A 6,801-nucleotide genomic window follows, 5' to 3' on the forward strand; every position below is an offset into this window, starting at 1 on the left:
ATATATATATATATATATATATATATATATATATATACATACAAGCGTACATATATGTGTATGTGTGTGCGTGTGTGTGTGTGTGAATGGGTGCATGTATGTGCATAGACCTTGCAGTCAAAATAGTACCAGTTCAGTCGTCTTGCAATGCTTGTCACTGGAACCTCCTATGACGACCGACAGAGTAGCAAAAGTGTTGTACAAACTTTTGTCAGTTAATCCCAATGGCGTACATCTCTCTCACTCTTTTTATTTCTCGATCCGTTTTGTAATTTACGAAATTCTGTGGAGATAGATGCATGGCGACATCCTAAAACGTCATATCCGCCTACATGCAAAGATGAAAGTAGCTCAGAAAGAAGATGATAGCCTGTGAAATAGCTATCATCTGACAAGATGAGACAGCCGTCTTCGTGTATGTATATATGTGTGTGTGAGTAAGAAATTTGATTGCATCTTAGGGGCTTCTGGTTCGTTGTTGCTCCGCTGCACTTTCAGCAATTAAGTTTGTATTGTAACCTACAGAGCGATTCAGAATCTGAGTGGAAGTCAGCCACATATATTTATGTGTGAATGTGCGTGTGTATGCGTGTGTGGTATGGTGTATGTGTGTGTGTGTGTGTGTGTGTGTGTGTGTGTGTGTGTGTATGTGTGTGCGTGTGTGTATGATCGATTAAAATCTTTAATATAGTACCTCAGCATTGGTGCTCTCTGAATTATTAAAACACTAAAAGATGTAATGTTCTGAAGCAAGCTCTGAAATGAAACCAAAGCGAGGCTTTTACCCCATTAAAGCCGAGACACTTTCACAATCATAAAAAGGTTTCGTACAAATGTTAGAGACTATTTAACTTAAATCTCCTCACTACAACACTGTTATAACGTTTGAGAACGAAAATCTATTGAAAGGAACTGCCAGATATTTCGCAAGAGCAGAAAATATTGACGCTGTCCTATTTATCAATCTGCTGGGTGAAGTTAAAAGTGCAGCTGAAATAGCTGAATATTAAATGTTGAATTTCTCTTGGAATAAGAGACAATTCATATGTCAACCCATTTAGAAAATTCAATTGAAAAACCATAATTAATAATGGCCAATATTCTTGCCGTATGAGAATAGAAATAGAGAGATATTTAACATGGTACTTAAAAGTTGACAGTTTCCAGCAAATTAACTTTCCAAACTGAAAGCAAGATCGAGTATTATATTATCTGGAATTTTAATTTTTCGAAGTTTAATATTTTAACTATATTTTATTTATAAAGATTTCTAACTATACACATGAAATTATTTTCAATACAATTATTGTTGTAGTCATCGTGATTCACGTCGCCGAAGCTGCTGTTGTTTCGGTCCCCTGCCCCCACCCAGTTGTTCAAGCGCACAATTGGTAACACAGAAAATTTTAAATTGTATTTTATCATTAATGAAACACATAACAGGTCTTTCTTTCGAACTAGTAGTAGTAGTGGTGGTTGTAGAAGTAGTAGTAGTAGTAATTGTAGGACTAGTAGTAGTAACTGTTTGCCGTTGGATTTGATATCGACTTTCTCTATCGTATAAAACCTGATAATAATGTCTTATTAATGCTTGTTTTTCCTCGAATATACATTCCTTAAAATCCTCCCAAGCATCCAGGATGTATCTCAGTCGATAATAATAATAATAATAATAATAATAATAATAATAATAATAATAATAATAATAATAATAATAATAATAATAATAATCCTTTCTACTACAGGCATAGGCCTGAAATATTGGGGGAGGGAACAAGTCGATTACCTCGACCCCAGTGTTTCACTGGTACTTAATTTATCGACCCCGAAAGGATGAAAGGCAAAGTCAACCTGGGCGGAATTTGAACTCAGAAGGCAGCGAGCTGGCAGAAACGTTAGCGCGCCGGGCGAAATGCTTATCGGCATTTCGTCTGCCGTTACGTTCTGAGTTCAAATTCCGCCGAGGTCGACTTTGCCTTTCATCATTTCGGGGTCGATAAATTAAGTACCAGTTACGCACTGGGGTCGAAGTAATCGACTTAATCCCTTTGTATGCCCTTGTTTGTCCCCTCTATGTTTAGCCCCTTGTGGGCAATAAAGAAACAGGAATTTGAACTCAGAACGTTAAGGCGGGCCGCTAAGCATTTTGCTCGGCGTGCTAACGATTCTGTCACAAATTCAGGTTTACCCTACAGGCGCATGCTTAGAAGAGGTCCATTCACCTTTGCCATTTTCGTGACAGTTCTCCACCTTTTGACAAATTCACTGGGAGAGAATGCTTTCCTCTCTACCTTCATTTCAAGTGGAAGAAAAAATCGATGATGTCTTGACCGAAGAGGAATGGCTCTCTCCTCAACCATTTCAGCCTCGTCCAACACAGAATCTCTTTCAAATAATAATTGCTTATCCCGAATTTACAGCGCGTTCTTTATGGCAATTATCCACCGAGCACAGAGTAAAATCTTCTGGAATAAACTACTCGTCTAGAATTCATTCATGTCCAGCATATCGTCATTCAATCTTTCTAGAATGTCCAGTGTGGACTACTTGACCGGAAAGAGGACTGGTTTTCTGATAGCAGTACAACTATCAAGTGCACAAGCTTTATCTTTTTTTAAATCAGATCTGCAGCTACATCGAACAGATGAATAACAGAAAGATGTGAATCACAGACGGTGACCTACTGACCGACTAAGAATCTCTATAAATTCTGTAGCTTCAGCCGATATTAACGCATCGTATTTTTGGATAGCCTATGGAACTTCTGATGAGTAGAATGCATCTATTTAACAAGTAACAAGAGAGAAGACACTCTAATAGCGTTAGAAACAGTGTGGAGTACGGCACAACTGTGAGGGTTTAACAGATAACGGCTTTTCAAAGATAACTTCCTCTGAGCTAATTACCGAGTGAGATTGGTGACCATATTCGTAACCGTACCCCTAAGTATCGAGCTGTATCGATAATCGTGTCTATCGAATGCTTTAACCTTATTAAAAAGGATCAGCGCCCCAGCAAAGCCAGATCTACCTTCGTGCCTCTCTACGATCTGTAACATGAGGTGAAGGCTGATCTGAATAGATCTGTCGTGAGTTGCCCTTGTTTATGTAGGTTCAGCAGTACAATCTACGATATGTGCTGATTTATTGGTAAATATCTTAACCAAAACCCTTAACTCTGCATTTAGCAGAGAATACGACCTGAAATCTTTTTCTATCCTGTCTTCTTTGCTTGCATCCGTCCACGCAGCACCGCCACTTTTCTCTCATTTAACTAATTATTCACCCGTTTTGCTGCCAATATTGTTAGACATTTGCCGAGTATGGCATGTTCCAATATAATTCGCAGAAAAAAACCATCAAATCCCGGTGACTTATCTCTTGCATAACCTGAATAAGTATCCCTTAAATCAAACTTTTGCACGACCACACTACCTCCTGCACTACGTTTCATGGCTGTCAGTTGACATTGATACCAACATAGATTTCATTGTCTCCAATACGCCGTTTCTTAGGACCAATTCAGAAACGTGCTACAAAAAAGATACTTATATGTATAGACATATAAATATATAGGCACATATACATACACAAACGCACACACACACGCACACACACGCACACACACGCACACACACACTCGCACACGCACACACATGCACACACACACACACACATGTATATATATATATATATACACGCACATATAAATGCATACAAACACACACACGCGCAAATACTTATATATACACACATAAACACACACACACACACACACACACACACACACACACACACACACACATGTACCCTCAGCCTTATGAGTTGTAGTGTATAGCAGTTATGTATTTATATCAACACTTTCAATAAAATCGCAAGACGTTAATTGCCGTTCGTAAGCTTAGCTAAGGTCTCTTGGTTTATGTATTTACCTCTCGGCGCTTGCATGCACATTGTTATCATCATCATCATCATCATCATCCTTGTCGTCGTCGTCGTCACCACCACCATCAAAACCACCACCACCACCACCAAGAACAACATCATCATGGTCATCAACGTCATCATCATCGTCATTATCGTTGTCATCATCATCATCACCATCATCATCATCTTTATTATAATAATAATAATAATAATAATAATAATAATAATAATAATAATAATAATAATAATAATTATTATTATTATTATTATTATTATCATTATTGTATCATCACCATTGTTAGTATTATTCTTTTGTTAGTGGCACTACATAAACGGAAAGACTGCAGAGATCGTACATGCAGAATGTGATGTTGACGCTGTAGCATGCACAGAGTTTGAAATTAAAAGAGAAAAAAAAAAAAATGCATCCAAAATTATTAAACCGAAGAAGAAAAATTTTCGGTAATACAAATTGACATTTCATGAATATCAACGACTAACAATTTCATTTGCTAATAAGCTTAGAAGTACGCTTAATCCGCTTGCGGATTATTACGATTATCTACTGTTCTCCTTTGTCTATTGTTGTATTGCGTGTGGATAATCAAAAGTTGAGAAATATCTGGAAACTGGAATCGAGAATCATTTAACGTTTCTACCATGTCGTTGTGGCGTAACTTAACGGTATAATATGGTTGATCAGTAAGCCGAAACATCATATCTATCAATGGCTGCTGCTAAGTAACTATAAAGATATTTCATTTTGATAATGCTCTTGACTATAATACTTTAATGATTTTCTTATTGTACGTTATGGTCAGAGTATTTAGATATAATTCCATAAATGTGCTTAGAGAATTTACCTTGATTTGTGTCAAGAACGCGGATATTTTTACCCTGCATTTCAAAAATATTATCTAAACCTGTTTTAAAAGAAAGCAAAAAGATATTTTCTCTTCTTTTTAATTATATCAGTTATACCATAAGTTAATTATACCATTAGTAAAGCGACGAAGGCGTCGAGCTAGCAGTATCGTTACCTCGCCGGATAAAGTGATTAGCAACATTACTTCGGACGCTTTACGTTCTGAGTTCAAATGTCACCAAGGTCGACTTTGCCTTTCATTCTTTTGGGGTCGGTAAAATAAGTACAAGTTGAGCACTGGAGTCAATGCAAACGACTAACCCATTCCCTGAACGCCACTGGTCACGTGCCGACACTGCGCTTGCTCTAGTAAAAGAAAAGACTTGGCAGTAATTTTTGCGGCTCTGTAAGTTTTAAGTCCAAAACTCACCGGAGTTGACTTATCCTTTCATCCACTCTGAAATCGATAAAATAAAGTGTCAGTCAATCACTGGAATCGTTGGGATCGGCTAATTCCCTCTCTTCAAAATTGTTGGCTGTGTGACGAAGAAGCCCGCCTCGGACCCGCGTGGTTTCGGGTTTGGTTACACTGTGCGGATCTTTAAGGGCTATAGTCTTGTACTATAGCTCTGAGCAGACCAATGCCTTGTGAGTGAATTTTGTAGACTGAAGCTGTCTACAAAATATGTCGTATATCTATCTATCTATCTATCTATCTATCTATCTATCTATCTATCTATCTATCTATCTATCTATCTATCTATCTATCTACCTACCTATCTGTGTGTGTGTGTGTGTGTGTGTGGTATATCTGCGTGTCTCTGTGTTTGACCTTCGCCATCACTTGGTAACCGGTGTTACTTTGTTTACGTTCCCTTAACTTAGTGGTTTGGTAAAAGAGACAGATAAAATAAGTACTAAGCTTAAAAAATTAAGTATCAGGGTCGATTTATTCAAGTAACCTCTTCAAGGTGGTGTTCCAGTACAGGTATGCATGTGTACGTATATATATATATATATATATATGTAGCAGTACATTGACGATGAGGGATCAGTGGTTCGATTATGTGAATTACTCGGTCTATGAATTAATGTGACTTTTATATATACAAACATATATACGTATGTATGTATGTATGTATGTAGAGAGAAAGAGAGAGAGAGAGAGAGAGAGAGAGAGAGAGAGAGAGAGAGAAAGAAAGAAAGAAAGAAAGAAAGAAAGAAAAAAGAGAGAAGGAAAGAAGGAAAGAAAGAAAGAAAGAAAGAGAGAAATCACACGAGCAAACTTGTGAGGCAGTGAGGATACAAACAAATAATTCATAGAGTTCGACAAGTGGAAGCATATGTAAAAAAAAATACTTAGAAATATTAAACGGAAAAACAACAGAGAATTGTATGATTAAGATAAATATGTCATAGGAAGAAGCAGAAGAATATTCAACGTTTCGAATTGTAACTTTTATCAAAGAGAAGAAAAAGGATTAAGAGAGGAAAGAGAAATGTTGCACGAAACCAAATGTAAGACGTCTTTTTTATATGGTAGTCTGAGGTAGAACGGTGGTATGAACAAAAATTAAAACATCTGTGTGCATTATATATATATATACACATACATACATATATATATATATACACACACACACACACACACACATGTATATACATACATATATATATATATATACTTACACACGCGCAATGTGTATGCCTCGTTTATTATTTGGCTATGCCACAATAGAATATAAGATGTTATAAATAGATAGTTCTGCTGTCACGTTATCATTGAATTTAATGCCTGAGAAATGTTTTCTCTGAAAATCACAATATCAATCTATAACAATTAATCAACGTCGTTTAAGCAGCTAAACTTTTCCGCCGTCATATGTTTCTGATCTTTCATTTCTCTATCGCTCTGATTCCTTTTGTTCCTCTCTCTCTCTCTCTCTCTCTCTCTCCTCTCCCCCTCTCTCTCTCCCTCTCCTCTCCCCCCCTCTCTCCCTCTCTCGCCCT

Source organism: Octopus bimaculoides, chromosome 8 (assembly GCF_001194135.2).
Source record: "Octopus bimaculoides isolate UCB-OBI-ISO-001 chromosome 8, ASM119413v2, whole genome shotgun sequence".
NCBI lineage: Eukaryota > Metazoa > Mollusca > Cephalopoda > Octopoda > Octopodidae > Octopus > Octopus bimaculoides.